Source organism: Macaca nemestrina, chromosome 12, assembly GCF_043159975.1.
Source record: "Macaca nemestrina isolate mMacNem1 chromosome 12, mMacNem.hap1, whole genome shotgun sequence".
NCBI lineage: Eukaryota > Metazoa > Chordata > Mammalia > Primates > Cercopithecidae > Macaca > Macaca nemestrina.
In genome coordinates this window covers 95,854,981-95,873,499 of record NC_092136.1, presented here as the reverse complement: position 1 = coordinate 95,873,499, position 18,519 = coordinate 95,854,981, and positions in this window count along the sequence as shown.

Here is an 18,519-nt window from a genome sequence, read left to right as displayed (position 1 = left end):
AGTTTGGGGGAGAAGAGACATAAAAACTTTCTTCTGTCGTCAGGATGCATGCCAGTTGCATTTTATATTGAGAATAATTGTCTCTTTCTTCAGAGAGTATATTAGGTGCTTGGGAGGGGCTCAGAGAATCAGAATTCTCTTGGGTCCCAGTCATATCTCCTGCTACCATTCCTATCTCTCTGACTTAGTATACAACAACTTTAGCTTAGGATTGAGAATTCAACATTCTTTAAAAAGTCTCAACTGATTTCTAATTAGAGAAACAAAAACCAATTCAAATACTTGATGTGTCAGGGAGATTTTAATGCAAGGAATTGGTTACACAGGTGATGGACAGCAGAGATGCCACATAGAAAATGGTGAGAACCATTCAGAGATGAATAAAAGCAATAAGCCACTACAGCTTCTAGGATGAAAGGGCAAAAAGACAAGGAGCCAGGATCACTAAGCAGATGCTGCAACATTGGCTGGCCAGTCTGGTAGGAGCCAGATCCAGGGAGAAGTTTCAGCTGTTAATGGAAATATCACTTATGACAGAGAGGGAGGAGAAGGAATACAATCCCCACCCTCAGTCATCTTCTTTCACTCTCCAGTAAATTGTCTCATTTGCTGAACTCAGCTGGAACATAGTCTAAAGGAGTGCATTACAGATCAGAACAGAAAAAGGGAAAGTAATACATCTGCCAATACATGGACCAGGTCTGATATAACAAGTCTGCAGCATTCTCAGCAAAGCCTGATTTTCCTCCTTCTCTGTTTTCAAATACATTAACTTAATCTAAATTTGTCCATTTATTACAGAATGGTATCAATTAGGAAACTGTTCATCGCAGGTATTTGAAACCCCACCTGATGGTGGTTTAAACAGAGAAGGGTTTTTAAAATATCTCATTGGCTCTAAGAACACATGTTTTTCATGTTTTTTATTTGTAAAATTAGGTAATCATTTACAATTGATGTGAAGAGAAAATATTATACTATTGTATAATAGCATTTTCTTTTCTTAGTGGTATATGGAATAATGATGTGTCTTACAATCAATGGCATGAATGTGATGAAAGGTAGTATTTGTCTTGTGGAACAAGGGGTCTAGGTGGGCAATCCTGACCAGGAACAAGGGTGTAACAATGCTGTTGGGTACTCAGGCTATTTTCACCTTTCATCTCTGCCATGGGTATGCATAAAAGCCTTCTTCCTCATTCTTGTCACCAGTGATGACAAGAATTATTACCTCAGCCTCCTGTCTATGTTCCAAGCTAGAAAAATGGAAAGGAAAACAATATGAAGGGCAAAAATGTTGCCTATAGCAAGTCTTTATGTTTTCATTTGGAAAAGATCACCCAAGCTAGAGACTTATAACTATACCTCATCAGCTCTGACTGTGTTTTATGGCCTTTCAGATCTTCAAGAGAGACTGGGTGTCAAGTATTTAAAGTATAGCCTCTATAGGAGAGGATATATAGTAGAGTAGGTGGTTGGAAATGACACTAAGTAAGAGTATAAAGGTAGGTATGGGAATGATAAACATAAATTTAAGATGTTGATCATTTTGAATGAATGGATTATAAGAAATGTGACTGGGAAATTGTACGCAGAGAGCTTTATTATAATTGTGTTACGTTATTTTCTTAGGTGGATGGAGACTACATGGTTGTTATGTTGTTTATTTTAAATTTTTTTATACCTGAAATAGATCGTTTGAAATGAAAAAAGCTCAGTTATTTGGAATGACCACTAATGGCATTCTACTGTAAATAAATGAATAAATAGTCTTTGATTTAGTTATTGCAGGATGTAGATGAAATACACCAAAAATCCCAATACTAGATTTAAAAATAAAATGGGAATTTCAAAAGTTACTAAAAAGCTACAGAAATAAAGATTCTGTGGTACTGGCATAAGTATAGACATACAGATTCATGGAATAGACTCTCAATTCTATTCCATGGAACTATATGTCTATTTTTCACATTTATGGTCCCTTGAGTTTTGACAAGGTACCAGGACAGTTGATGGGGTTGGGGAGAGGACAGTCTTTTCAAAAATAGTACTAAGACAGCTGGATATCTATATGCAGAAGAATGAAGTTGGATCCCTACCTCACACTACATACAAAAGTTAACTCAAAACGGTTCATAGATCTAAATTAAGAACTAAAACTATAAAGTTTATGGAAGAAAATAGGTGTAAATCTTTATGACCTTGAATTAGGCAATGGTTTCTTAGATATGACACCAAAAACATAAGCAACAAAAGAAAAAATAGATAAATTGGGCTTCATCAAAATTAAACATTTTTGTGCTTCAAAGCCACTATCAAGAAAATGGAAAAATGGCCATAGAATGGGAGAAACTATTTATAAATTATACCTCTGATAAGAGACATCTAAAAAATAGTTTTAAAACTCTTACAATTTTACAAAAAGACAATCCAATTTAAAAATGGGCTAAGCATTTGCATGGGCTTTTTACCAAAGATATACAAGTAGTCAATAGACACATGAAACGATGCTCAATATCATTATTCATTAGGGAAATGCAAATTAAAACCACAATGAGATAGTATTAATAATTCATACCTAACTAGGATGGCTATCATAAAAAAGACAGACAACAAATGTTTGCAAAAATGTGCAGAAATTGGAACCCCCATACACTGCTAGTGGGAATGTAAAATAGTCCAGCCACTTGGAAAAAGATCTAGAAGTTCTTCAAAAGGTTAAACAGGCCGAGAGCAATGGCTCATGCCTGTAATCCCAGCAATTCTGGAGGCTGAGGTAGGCAGATCGCTTCAGCTCACAAGTTCAAGACCAGCCTGGGCAACATGGCAAAACCTGTTGTTTCTACAAAAAATACAAAAATTAGCCCTGCATGGTGGCATGTGCCTGTAGTCCCAGCTACTTGGGAGGCTGAAGTGGGAGGATGGCTTGAGCATGGGAGGCAGAGGTTGCAGTAAGCCAAGATCATGCCACTGCACTCCAGCCTGGGTGATAGAGCCAGACCTTGTCTCAAAAAAAAGAAAAAAAAAGTTAAACAGCATTATCCTATAACCCAGAAATTCTGTTCTGAAGTATATGACCAAGAGAAATGAAAACATATGTTGTCCACTTGAAAACTTGTATATGAATGTTCAAAGCAGCATTATTCATAATAGCCAAAAGTAGAGACAATCCAATGTCCATCAACTGATGAATGGATAAATAAAATCTGATTCATTGTTATTGTGGAGTACCATTTGGCAATAAAAAGAAATTAAGTACAGATACATGCTATAACATAGAAGAATCCTGAGAACATTATACTCAGTGAAAGCTGACAATCACAAAACACTGCATGATATATGACTGATTTCTTAGAAAATATCCAAAATAGACAAATCCATAGAGACAGAAAGGAAATTAGTGATTGCCTAGCGTTGGGAGGTGAGGTGAAGAATGACTGCTAATGGGTATAGATTTCTTTTGGGGTGAAGAAAATGTCCTAAAATTGGATAGTAGTAATGGTTGTACAACTCTAAAAATACTAAAGACCACTGACCTGTACACCTCAAAGGGGAAAATTTTATGGTGTGTGATTTATATCTCAATAAAGCCATTTGAAAACACAAAAAAGATAAAGTGGCATCTTGAAAATAGATCAGTAGGTTACCACCAAAGTAACGAATATGCCAATTTCAGACTTGAAGTAAAAATCATGAATCCCTGAACATAAGTATCAATGACAGCTTTTGCCCTGATAGTTTTTGTTGAACTCTGGAGATCTTTGAACCTGCATTTTGGCAACTGCATAGGTTATGGGGAACAGGATACACAGGCTAGGGCATGCTCGAGATGAGGATTATAATAAAAAGATCCTCTACCAAAAGCTGGTACTCCGTGAGATTATAACCACTGAGTAAGGGTAAAAATGAAATAAACTCTGCTGTGTCACAAAGGGGAAAAATTTTCCCCTGAAAATGCATAACCACCAGAGGCATTCATATGAGTTTGGGCTTGCATTCATAAAATCGGTGTGTCCAAAAATATTTGAGTAGAGAATTTTATTTGGAGTGTCCCCAGTTGGCTACAACAGCAGAAAATAGAATCAAACTCTCTTAGGAGGCTTCAGAAAGTTTCTATGAAGTTTCAAAGAAAACCAGCACCAGATCCATTATCAAAAATCACAAAACACACATGTAAACAAAGCATCATGAGTGAGCACCAGCATAAACAACAGACAGCAGAACAAGACCCACAAAAGCTTCAGCTTTCAGAAATAGCAGGCACATATAAAAACCTGTTTAATATATGTAAATAAATAAAGTAGAAGATTGTAAATATCAACATAAATTGTCCATAGTGAATGAAGAATAAACATTCTTTTTAAGCATGGAAGATTCATAATAATTGATAACGTTATAGGCCTTAAAATAGCATCATTAAATTTCAAATAATCAGCATTAGTGTGATCACATTCTTCTCCCCCAATCCAACTGTTAGAAATAATTTTAAAAGATAACATGGAAACTTCATTCATTGGAAAATTAAAATTTTAAACAAAAATCATCTAGGCCAGGCGTGGTGGCTCCCGCCTGTAATTCCAGCACTTTGAGAGGCCAAGGCAGGTGGATTACCTGAGGTCAGGAGTTTGAGAACAACCTGGCCAACATGGTGAAACCCTGTCTCTATTAAAAATACAAAAATTAGCCGGGCGTAATGGCACATGCCTGTAATCCCAGCTACTTGGGAGACTGAGGCAGGAGAATTGCTTGAGTCCAGGAGGCAGAGGTTGCAGTGAGCCAAGATCATGCCACTGCACTCCAGCCTGGCCGACAGAGTGACACTCTGTCTCAAAAAAAAATTAATAATAATAATAATCTAAACAACTTATGAGTGGATGGCAAAACTAAAAATATAGAAAATACTTGTAATTACGCCAGAGGTGTTGGCTCACACCTGTAATCCCAGCACTTTGGGAGGTCAAGGTAGAGGGATCCATTAAGCTCAGGAGTTCGAGGCCACCTGGGCAACATGGTGAAAACTTGTCTCTACAAATACATATATACAAAAAATTAGCTAGATGTGATGGTGTGCCCCTGTAATCCAAGCTACTCGGGAGGCTGAACTTGAACCTGGGTTCAAGCTACTTGAACCCAGGAAGCAGAGGTTGCAGAGATCACACCATTGCTCTCCAGCCTGGGTGACAGAGCGAGACCCAAAAAAAACCACACACACACACACACACACACACAAAAGAAAGAAGGAAAGGAAGGGAGGGAGGGAGGAAGGAAGGAAGGAAGAAAGGGAGGAAGGGAAGGGGATGCAAACTTGTACTTAAACAATAATAGAATATGTATGCTCTTTGAGGAATTGGAGCAAAACCTATTCCCTTAATTGCTTTCATTAGAAAAAAAAAGTTTAAAATGAATTTTTAAAAATTCAACTTGAGGAATAAGAACAAGAATGCAAGAAAAATCTGAAGAAAAGTAAGGGAAATAACAAAGAATATATTTTAATTAATAAAAGTAAGGGCTAAACCAAGCATACAATAATAGGGAGGAATAACAATGCCAAAAGTTGATTCTTTAAGATATTTATAAAATTGACAAATCTCTGAAGAAATTGAGAAAATTGAAAAAAATTGAGAAGATGACAACATTATTAGGAATTTAAAAGGAGCATAACTATAGAAACTACAGAGATTAAACAGGTAATGATAAGATATTGTGTACAAGTTTATGGCAATAAAGTTGAAAATTTAGAGGTAATGAATGAATTACCACAAACTACAACTCACCAAAACTGATTTAGGAAAAAATAGAGAAGCTGGATAGCCTGAAAACTATTAAAGGAATTCAGACAGTCATTCAAAATCTTGCCACAAAGAAAAAGGCAGGACAAAAAAAGCCGGATTTTATGAAATAGTCAAGAAGTAGTTAAGGCCAATTTTATATGAATTTTTTCAGAGAATTGTAAAAGAAGGAACACGTTTCAATTTCCAACTCAATTTTTTTTTTTTTGGATGGAGTCTCGCTCTGTGGCCCAGGCTGGAGTGCAGTGGTGCAATCTTGGCTCAACCTCTGCTTCCTAGGTTCAAGTGGTTCTTCCTGTCTCAGCCTCCAGAGTAGCTGGGACTACAGGCACACGCTACTATGCCTGGCTAAATTTTGTGTTTTTAGTAGAGACAGGGTTTCACCATGTTGGCCAGGCTGGTCTTGAACTCCTGACTTCAGGTCATCTGCCTGCCTCGGCCTCCCGAAGTGCTGGGATTACAGGTGTGAGCCACCGCGCCTGGCCTCCAACTCAATTTTTAAAGCTGGCATAATCATGCCACAAACATAAGACATGGCTGGCACATGGTAGGAAAATTATAGACTAGTCACACTCATGAATATAGTTTCAAAAATATTAAACCAAATTTTAACCAACACAATCCAGTTGCATATAAAAGACATAATACATTATGGCTAAGTTGGGTTTCTCCCAGGAGTACAAAGTTGGTTTAAAAAGTTGGCAGGAACAAGAAGAGGATGCCCACTATCATCCCTTCCTACCTAATCTTCTGATGGAAGTCCTACTATCCCACTCAGTACAGGAAAACAAAAAGAAAAAAAATACATTAAAATTGCACAGAAACAGAATAATCATAATTAGATAATCATAAATACATGTGGTTATTCATTTAGAAAACCCCAAAGAATCTAGCCAATTTTCTGGAAACTAAATCAATACACAAAAGCAGTTTTTATATGCCACCAATGATTAAAAAGCATAACTTGAAAATCATATTCACAGTAACATCAAAATCTAGGATATGTGTGGATATACTTGTATATGTGCGTGTATTGAGCCTTATATGCATAACATTATCAAATTCTATTAAAGAACATTTTTAAAGACCAAATAGATAATTACCATGCTCTTTGACAGGAAGATCCTATAGTATAAAGTCATCAACTTTTCCAACTCAGAATTCCCCAGGGTACCTCTTGGTGATTCCATGCCTAATGATAATAGCACATGGGCAGTTGCAACTACCTGGTCTTGAAAAGGGCAAGGTAACCAGAAATTCAGTTCCCTCAAAGATAAAGGACTGGGTCACCTACCAAGAGAAGCATCCAAGAGATGTTCTGACCAAGGGACATCTACCATGGGTGGTAAAGGAGGGAGATGATGAATATCAACTGATGGCCTCAGGACCAACTACAGCAGTAGGGACTGTACTTACTCCATCTACATTTAAGCCTTTTATTTTCTTTCTATTTTCAGGTACCTGTACCTTAAAAACTTGAAGAATCAGTGACAACATAGAGTGAACATAGTGTGAGGGTTGAGTAGATCTGAAGGGTGCAAGGGGTAGCAGTAGCAGATCTTAAAAGGGCTACATCCACACCGCCTCAATCTATCCTAGACAGCTGCTGTTAAGATGATTGCCTCCTACATATTTCTTGACGATTGCCTGAAGGCATCATCTTTAGCAGAATACTTGGGACAAGCCTTAAGTAGAAGAGAATTTCTGTCCCAACAGGGGCTTTCAACCAATTTAGGATGGTGGATAAATAGCCCAGATCCCTCCTCCTTTAGTGGATAAGTCTAATGTGTGTTTCACACTATCTTTCAGAGTTCCCAATGGGAATGAGCCCAGTTGCTCTTTGTGGTAATCTGCTTATAAATAAGTGGGCTCTTCTTCTTTCCAGGTCTCACTTCCTTACTCCTTCACAGTGCTTCCAGGTATCACCTTCCAGATAAGCTCCCTACATGCAGATCTTTCTCTTAGTATCTACTGTGGGGGGAATTAAACTAAAACAAAATCTAAATGGCCATCAATAGTAGAAGAGGTAAACTGAGGTACTGTCATAAAATGGAATGTAATGCTACAGGAAAAGGGAATGAGCTAAACACATCAACATATTGTTGAATGAAAGAAGCAAGTCACACACAAAAAACCCTACACCTTGATTCTATTTTTTAAAAATATTTTAAAAGGCCAAACTAAACAAAATGTTATTTAATAATACATACAGCAAACCAAAAATAAAATTCTAAGCTCCCCAACTGACTGAATTGACCCCTTTTTGGCCAAGGGGATCCCAAAGAAACCTGACAAACAAGTTCAGGCCATGATGGGAAGGAGTCAGACATGTCTCATTATGTACTCCTCCCTTTGGAGTTTAGATATATCTGACCAGCATTAACATTAAAACAGCGATCTTGAGACTGACGAAGCAGGCTCTTGATAGCAATAAGATACCAAATTCCAACCTGACTCTGGTGTAGCATTACATGACAAATAGCAGGCCTTGAGGGAAGTCAAAGTGCTTTACTGCCAAATATATTTCTTTGACATATATTGAAATAGCCCTGCAAAGCTGTCTCTTGTGGGGGAAATGTGCGTTCTGTAGAAAATCTCCTTCCCTTACTATGTCTTTTCTGCAGAGTCTGACATCATTTAAGTCCTGCTAAGAGACATTTTCTCTGAAGCCTGCTACTTGAAGGCTTTATCTACATGATAAGAACCTTGGCTTCCACAACCTCTCCTTTTATCGTAACTCAATATTTCTTTATGCTGGCTTCAACTCTTCAGGCAGAGCTTAACTCTTGTGACCAATTGCTAATTAGGAAATCTTTGAATCCATAATGACTTGGAAGTCCCCCCGCCACCCAACTCCCCCACTGCTTCAAGATATCCCACTTTTCCAGGCTGAACCAATGTATACCTTCCATGCATTGATTTATGTCTTTGCCTGTAACTTCTGTCTCCCTAAAACATACAAAACCAAGCTGCAACCCGACCACCTTGGGCCCATGTTGTCAGAAAGGACCTCTTGAGGCCGTGTCACAGGTCATAGTCCATAACCTTAGCAAAATAAACCTTTAAATTGATTGAGACCTGTCTCAGATACTTTTTGGTTTATAATGCAGATTGGCAAAACCGCAAAGAAAAGCAAGAGACTGATTCCTATAAAAGCCAGCCTAATGGTTGCCTCTGGGGAACAAAGAGAGCTTTTAAGGTACTGGTAGTGTTCTGTTTCTTAACCTAGTTGTTGCATATGCCAATATTTGTTATCTTATCTTGGCAGTTTTTATGGTTTTCTTTAAACACAAGTAAAACGTGCATACAACCTGTCTATTCATTTTCTTTGCTGTGCAGCCTGATATTGGGATTGGTGACTTTGATGATGAGCTAGGTTGCTGTTCCATGATGGCTGTGTGGTTCCTCTTTGAGAAAACATTGTGAGCAATCTCAGCCCAGTAAGGTTTGTTGCACAGCAGCAGCACATCCAGCTCCTTGACGCTGGATACTAGGAACTTCCGGAAGCCACTAGGCAGCATGTGCTTTGTCTTCTTGTTGCTCCCATAACCAGTGTTGGACATCAAGTTCTGGCCATTGACTCTTCTGCATACCCTGTTGTTAATACCTCCAGGTGTCCACCAGTTACACTTAATTTTGACATATTCATCTGTCCTGATGATGAACTTCTTGGTCCTCTTTATGACGATGTTGGGCTCTATGAGGGTTCTGAGTATGGCCATGATGCTGAATAGGAGATGACTGCCACCTTCATAGGCAGCATCACAGAAGACACTTTATTTATATTTTGTGTATTTAATATGTTTTACAATAAACAATTTTTAAATGCTGTGAAATTAAGAATGTGAAAAACGGAAGGAGCATTGCAACCGATCAACCAATTGATCATTAAGTATGAGGATTTTGCACTCAAATTGCCTTGTGTCTTTAAGTTTCCATTCCATTTTAGTGAAACCAGAAATTGAAATCAGAAAATGCATTATGTATGTGATTCATGCAAGAAAGACTTCAGAGAATAAAACCATATCAAAAAGAAAGGCCTTGGCCCTAACATCAAAAGATTTGTGAATGCTGGCACATTATAAACTTTACATTAAAAATAAATTTTAAAATTATGTTTTAAGTTAAAAAATATAATTTATATATGTAAGTATGTATGTATATAATGTATATATACATACACAATTCTGTTTAACCAATTTTATTTTTATTTCTTAAATTAACTAACCAACTACCAGTTCTATTCACATAATATAAGAGGACATCTACTCTACTAAACAGTAAGGAAATCAACTAAAGATTGTGTAGGGCTTTGTTTGGGAACTAATGGGAAGTGAAGACAGAATGGCACAGAGGTTATGTATGTTTAAAAATTAAACTTGATTTTTAACATTTATTCCTGAAAAACATGAAACTTAAATATTAAGGAAAATTATCTCCAATATGAATGAATATAACATTAAGTAATCTTCAAAGTAGTTTTTACTCATTACTGATTCATATACTAACCTAAAAGCAACATGTCACTTTTCAAAGCACTAAAGAAAAAGTATGTATGAATAGTGAGAGAGATACAGAGAGAGATCACCCCCATTTATATATGTGTGTCTCCATTTGTATAATCCTGCCTTTCAATACTTACTAGAAAAATAGATTATTCTGCATCTGGTCTTTTGGTTAAAGTTAGCAAAGCATTTTTGTTAATCTTTGGAGTGATCAGAAGGTTTGAAAGATGTCTTAATCCTGCTCTGAGTGTGTTAAAGTAGACGTCTTTTTTCACTTTACAAAATCAAATGAGAGTGGTGTTATGAGGATTAGATTTTGACAATTCAACCCAAATGACTTTGTTATGGAAAAATATTCTGCATCCTTTCTCTAATCCAGAAAGTATATTCATAGAGAGGGCACTATAACTACACTAAAATATAGTTGCAAATATTAAAATTAAAGGTTATAAGAAAAAACACAGCTGTTAAAGGGCAGTGACTGAGTGAATTCATTTGAGTGTTTCATGTCTATGATGATGTGGATTATTCAAGATTTTTTCCAAACTCATTTCAAAGATTCTCACTTTAGCATTTCAAAGGTAGTGGATAATATTTGAAAAAAAAAAAAGTTTCATTTCTTTTAAATCAATAATAATAGGGCTTGAAAGCGAAATATGCAAAGGCTTATGAAATAATGTATACCAGGGAGTTCTGAATGTCAATTGTGTGCACAGATGTCTCAGTTGGGGCATAAAATACTGGCATGTTTCATAGCAGTTTTTCTTTCCTCAAGAAGTTATTTGCACTTGTGCAATGACACGAACTCTTCATGTGACATAGACAAAAACTGAAAATCTCAAAAAGAAATGGACAAAGATTTGGATCTCCAAATTTAACTGACCCTGGAAGTGAGTTATTCAATAAATAAGACATTGCATATGTATATTTATTTTCTTTTATTTTAGATTCAAAATATATTAAGGCATATTTCACCTCAAAGAAGCATGTTCAAACTACTTTAAGTTTTTGAAGTTAAAAACATGCAATGCTCCATTCAGAGAGTCCAGATTTTAAAAAGAAAGTTCAGTTAGCTCTATCACTTTTCCAGATATGATGCTTCTCTTCCCATTTCAAGATATTGTCAAGCTTTTTGAGTTCCTCCTATTATTCCTGTAGTGACACAATTGGATTCAGACATTGTAGAGGCTTGATTAGAGAGTTAGATTTCTACCTCTCTGTATAGTTCTTTCTCTTGAAACTGTTTCTCAAAGTATATGTCATGAAATATTAGTTTTGGGCTTTGCAACATACACTCAAAGGAATTCCATTTTCAAATTAGTATAGAAGGTACTAGAGCCCATTTTTAGAGAAGTATAAAAGATATTGGTGTTTTGGAAGTTTTCTCTAGCAAACAAAGCCGTTTAACTTATTTAGAAACTGGAATTTTCTAAGTTTATTTGGTGTTTTTCACATAACCCTAATTGATATCCTATGGTATAGTTAGCCAAATGCTGTTCTGTGTAATTTATCCTAAGAGCGTATTCGGGCTGACCTTTAAAGAATATGAATTTGGGCCAGGCGTGGTGGCTCATGCCTGTAATCTCAGCACTTTGGGAGGCCAAGGCGGGCGGATCACGAGGTTAGGAGATCGAGACCATCCTGGCTAACACGGTGAAACCCCGTCTCTACTAAAAATACAAAAAATTAGCCGGGCGTGGCGGCGGGCGCTTGTAGTCCCAGCTACTCGGGAGGCTGAGGCAGGAGAATGGCGTAAACCCAGGAGGCAGAGCTTGCAGTGAGCCGAGATCTTGCCACCGCACTCCAGCCTGGGCGACTGAGCAAGACTCCGTCTCAAAAAAAAAAAAAAAACCAGAATATGAATTTCTATAAAATGCAAACACTGATATGTTTGCATTTGCAATGAAAAAATACTTTGTACATAATAATTTTAAAAATCAACATTTTACTGATTTGTTTTCAAGCTCAACACCACTCTTTCCAGAGATTACTTTTGTTTGCTTTGCCCGACTAAAGGGATACAGAGACTAAAGTTTGAGGAGCACTTCCTCACATGACATGGGATACTTTTCCGGTAATAATGATATCAAGAAACTAAAGTTTTAAAACAAGAGGCCAGAGTGGGGAAACACCTGACTTTTTGCTATGTTCGAGGAAATAATTTGGATCTGTATGAATTGATAGCTGTAGTTTAAAGACTACATTCAAGGATTAAGGCATAAAACGGGGTAAAGGAATACTGGTCTGCGTTCTAAGCGAATGTGGCTAAGGAGTCTTTGAGAGAACTTCAGAGGACAAAAGTAGGTGACATTTTCTGGACATTATATTCTACTTTTATTTGAAACCTCTGATTACCTTTTTAAACTATTTCCCCCTTTTAACCTATATGGCTTTTTACTTTTTAATTTTTTTTAGACGGAGTCTCGCTGTGTAGCTCAGGCTGGTCTCTAACCCCTAGGCTCAAGCTGTACTCCCACCTCAATCTCTCGAGTAGCTGGGACTATAGGCTCGCCACCTCACCCAGCTGATTTTTTTTATTATTATTTCTTTACTAGCTGTTCCTAATATCAGGCATTGGTTATATGTTCATATCATTTTTATCTTATTATTTTCACTATTTCAACTTTTAGTCCTCTGGTTATAATTATTTTGTTATAGACTAGTCCCCTATTATCCACAGGAGATACATTCCAAGACCCCCAGTGGCTGCCTGAAACTGTAGATAGAACCAAACTCTATATAGACTATGCAGAGATTCATTTTTCTTTCTTTGCAATTTCACAGAGAGAAGATTTATTCTTACCATAGATCTTAGCCACCTCTGCATACAACTTTTTTCTTTCCTTATTAAGTCAAAAACGTTCACCTTTTCACTTAAAGGAAGCACTTTATAGCATATCTTTGACACATCCAAATCACCAGCATCACTACTCTTGTACTTTGTAGCCACTATTAAGTAAAATAAGGATTACTGAACAGAAGCACTGAGATACCATGACAGGTGATCTGATAAACCAAGATGGCTACTAAGTTACTAACAGGCAGGTAGCAGAGACAACGTGGATACTCTGTACAAAGGGATTATTCGCATCCTGGGCACCACTTAGAAGAGCACACAATTTGGAAGTTATGAGTTGTTTATCCTTGGAATTTTCCATTTAATATTTTTGGACTGAGATTGTGGGTGACTGAAACTGGAAAGCAAAACTACAGATAAGGAGGACACTTCTGTATATCATTGATATTTAATCTTTCTTTGTTGTTCATTCCATTTTATTTCTATATCTCATTTTATCATCTAGTTTTATTTTCCTTAGCCTCTCACACTTTTCCTTTACATTGTTTGATAAATGCTTTTTAAAATTATTGTAGTTTGCATCATCTTTTTATTGATGAGTGCATCATATTTATTTCTTCTTTCTGCTCTAGAAATGTATTAAACACTAAGCAACTAATAATAACAGAGGAAACTGTGAGGATACATGTCCACATCCTAAGTAATGAAAGCTATCAGATGGAATTTGTCTCTAGCTGACTCTGTATGGCCCTTCCATCTTTCCTTAAAAGACTCCCATTTCCACCCTATTCCCTTTAGTGTTAAATTCCTTGAATCTACAAACTGGATAATTACATTTACCCATAGAAAATCCATTTCAGCAGTGAAAAAAAGTGCTATTTTTATGGTAAGGTGAAAATAAGTAATCATTCATTCATCCGTTCAATAGATATTTATTCTTGTGAAGAAGTGAAGTGAGAAGGTCTATGTTCAGGGGTCTCTCTACATAATAACAACTACAACTTCAACAACAATTAACACTTAAAAGTTTTTTTCTGTATGATGAACACTATTAGAAGCATTTAGCATGTTCTAACTCATTTCACATTTTTTAAAAACTATGTGATAGATATTATTATAACTTGTGTACAGAAGTAAAAATTGAAGCAAAAAGAAATTAAATAAATTTCTCAGGATCATATAGCTATTTAACACCTCAGGATTAATTTCAGCAAGTAAACTTGATGGTTTTAAGCCTTCCGTTTAAATTAAGAAGGCATGATGTATTCAAAACTAGACTTTTAAAATCCTCTTAACAATCTGTTTCCAAGTATCTATTTGATTCACCTTGGTTCAAAACAGTATTAAAGAGGATCATCCACGTATTCAAATATTAGTCCTCATATGTTCATTACCCCCAATTTCTAAGTTTTATCCTGCCTTCCACAGCAATTATACTAGTTTATCAAGGCATCCAGAGGTGACAGTTTAGGAAAATAGAATATCTTTATCTATAACTGGAGCATCAGCTATATGAAATTCCCATCTTATCATCTACTCTATTGAATCAGGCTTGAAAATATATCAGCCTTATCTACATCTTTCGCTCTTCTTCACAGGCTCAAAATGGAGCCATTCTAAGCCATTCATTCCTGCTTTATTTATTCTAGAAATCATCTTGGTTATAGTTGGCTACCAAAGATAGGAATGAATGACCTAGAAAATTTCCCATACTGGTTATTCCTCTAGAGTTGTGGAATAGAAGATCAAAAGATTGTGAAGGCTCCAATCTAGTCCCATTTACAAGCCTCATATTCCTTGCACCTGAAGCTCTAACCTCTAATGAAGGACGTAATTTGTGTTCTTTTGATGAGGACTTCATGCTTTCCTAATCCCATCTTAGAGCCTTTTTATATGTTAGGATTGTTGTAAGGGTGGGAGGGACAGCTGCGAGCACAGTATATAGGTTAAACTACATGACCTGCACGTCGTTTTCACCAATTTCCATCTTTTCTCATGAGAACCAAGCCAAATTTAGGTTAAGATGGAACTACTCAATTAAGGTTTTTAGAATGGCAGTGACTGCATCTTTTACTGAATTACTCATGTAAACAAGAAACCAAATTCTAATTAAATATGTCCTAACTATTTGAACATCTAGAGGATGTTCTAGAGGAGCAAAGATTTGGTATACTGTTTACTGTGCTTGCAATGTGCTTCCCTGCCATTCTTTCTTCACCTGGATAATTTACGCGTATTAAGTTCATGTATCAACTCCTCCAGGAAGCCTACCTTATACCCCTAAGTTGAGCTAATTATTCCTATCCAGCACTCCCAAAGGATCATGTACTTACTTCTGATGGTGTCCTCTGTTTTTATTTTTTTCATTATTACAAGAAACAGTCATGTAAATTACAGAGTAATTTTATGTATTACTCTGTATCTTTTATATAAAATTTCAGTAAGAAATTTTGTGTGTAATTCAATGCCATAAAGAGCTTTTGTTTCTTCTGAAAGACTCATGTGATCCTTTCTGATAATGAGAACGATATAACTGATGGTGTGTTTAATTTTATATATGGCTGCCAGAAAGCTCGGGGCCAAATCTTAAGATTCTATTAACATTGGCATATTGGTCTAACCTTTTCTCTGGGTCTTTTATTCTTTTAATTTCATGTAGCTTTTGTTACGAGCCACCTTAAAACCTTTGTGGAAAAGAGAGTTTCAATAAATATTTACCAAAATACAATGTAGATGAAGAAGGTAACTATCCAGTAAATTATTTTATTCTAGAACAAACATGAGTTATTAATCAAAAATCTTTAATTAATTTATCTTGTTTAGTTTGGGCTTTTTGTTTTTCAAGTGAATTCCATTAGTTTAGACTTGTTTGGATACTCCTAATGAATCTGCATTCAGTAAGGAATTGACTGATTACATCTTAAGCTATGTTTCAAGGGTTTAATTAAAGAAATTGGGCCATGTACAACTCCGAAGAGCAATACTTCACAATCAACCCCTTCTCTCTTTTTTTCCCTCAATTTTCCTATTCAAGTTTACCTTATGTAAATGTTGCTGGCCTAGGAACATATGTGAAGTCTACATATTTTGAAACTGTAGCCCTAAAATGTGAGAGATAAAAAAGAAGCATTTTGTTGATGTTTCTTCTCTGCCATCAAATTACCGCTAAGCATATCACTGTTTTGTGAGATTTCCCCTAGCTTCACTTCTTATTTTAAGAAATCAGTATTTCATTTGCCTTAAGACCTTTGGAGTATAGGAATAGCATCTAAGAACATAGCACTGTGATTCTAGAGTTCAAGCTTTGAAATTTAAACACAGAGATCAAAGATCTCTATTCGGGTAATACAAAAAAAAAAAGTTTCTAGTTTTTCATCTTCGTGTATAACCACACAGATGCTATACTTTGAACTAGTAGGGTATTCTAAATCACAAATAATATGAAAGCATTCCAAAGAAATGAATATATATTTTAGAACTAAACGTAGTCACATATTTTACCAAGAGAACATATTCTTCAGAAAGTCACTCACTCACCCAAAACAGTCTCCATGAATACCATTTTCCCTTGTGATTAGATGGTGTTCTTTTGAGCATTGCCAAATCAGATCAAGAATTTTCTTGAGGCCAGTGTTACTCACGTCTGTAATCCCAGCACTTTGGGAGGCTGAGGTAGTAAGCTTGCTTGAGCCCAGGAGTTCAAGACCAGTCTCGGTGAAGTAGTGAAACCCCATCTCTACAAAAAATTAAAAAGAATTTAGCCAGTCATGGTGGTGCATGCCTGTGGTCCCAGCTACTCGAGAGGCTGAGGTGGGAGGATTACTTGGGCTAGGAGGTTGAGGCTGCAGTGAGCCATGATCACACCATTGCACTCCAGCCTGGGTGACAGAGTGAGACCTTGTCTCAAAAAAAAAGTTTTTTTTCCTAAGGAGGCACCTATGAAACATATTCATGCATTCATTCAAATATATATTTATTAAATGTCTACTTTGTGCCAAGCCCTCTTATAGATGCTTGAGACATATCAGTGGACAAAGTCTACCAAGATTCCTTTATGGAATTTATATACTAGCTAAAAGCCACAGATAATAAACAACAGATACAATAAATATGTGTATTATATGACAAGAAGCAGTTGATAAGTGACGCAAGAAAGAAACAATTAGAGAAGGATACAGGAAATGAGTCCAGGGATGTATATAAATTTTAAAATAGGATATTCAAGTTAGGCCTGAGGAAGGACACATTTGAGCAAAGATTTAAAGGAGGTGTGACAGCATTAATATTAGGATGGAAAAGTTGTTAGCAAAGATATGTCAAATTCAGCTGGCTATGACAAGGGAGAAAGAAGCAAAAAAAGTTACAGGTCATTTTGAAGGTGACTCAATTTTATCTTCAAGTCTGAATATTTCAAAGAGATTGTAACCCTAAGTGAAAATGTGGGTTTTAGATTAGTTTTCAGCTCAAAACACAAACTTCAATTAAGGTCAAGGAGAGGTGGTTATATCTTCTACACCCTTTTGTTGTCATAAGTTGGAGTAGAAATGCAGTAGATAACCTTGAAAGTATAAGCAACTTGATGTTTATATTTATGTATATATTTATCTTATATACAGCATGTTTCTATATTTTTATATCTATCTATCTATCTATCTATCTATCTATCTATCTATCTATCTATATATAGATATTTTTTTTTTTTTTGAGACGGAGTCTCGCTCTACTGCCCAGGCTGGAGGGCAGTGGCCGGATCACAGCCCACTGCAAGCTCCGCCCCCCGGGTTCACGCCATTCTCCTGCCTCAGCCTCCCGAGTAGCTGGGACTACAGGCACCCGCTAGTTTTTTGTATTTTTTAGTAGAGACGGGGTTTCACCGTGTTAGCCAGGATGGTCTCTATCTCCTGACCTCATGATCCGCCCGTCTCGGCCTCCCAAAGTGCTGGGATTACAGACTTGAGCCACCGCGCCCGGCCCTATATTATATATTATATTTATGTTTATTTATATTTATGTATACCACATAAGTGTGATGTACATTAGATACCCAACATTAGACACTGAAAATAGGTACCAAAGCTCAACAGTTCATTCAACACTTTCCAGGTGATTCAATAGCAATACATCAAGATGTAATATCTTGCAGGACAAATTCATCCTTCCCAACCTGCCAGAAATTCTTTACCCACTTACCAATGCTTGGAGCAAATATATCAAGCAGTCATGAAAATACCGTGAATGTGAAAGTAATTTTAATGAATCAAAGAAGGAAGGCAACATGTCCACAGCTGTGTAGTTTAGGAGCCGTGATCAAAGGGAGACAAATTAATTTACTCAATGCAAAAGTGACGGTTGCTAGATTAAATCACAATCATAGAGATCATTGTCTGAAATGATTAAATATTCTCAAACACAAAGACAGCTTTTCTCT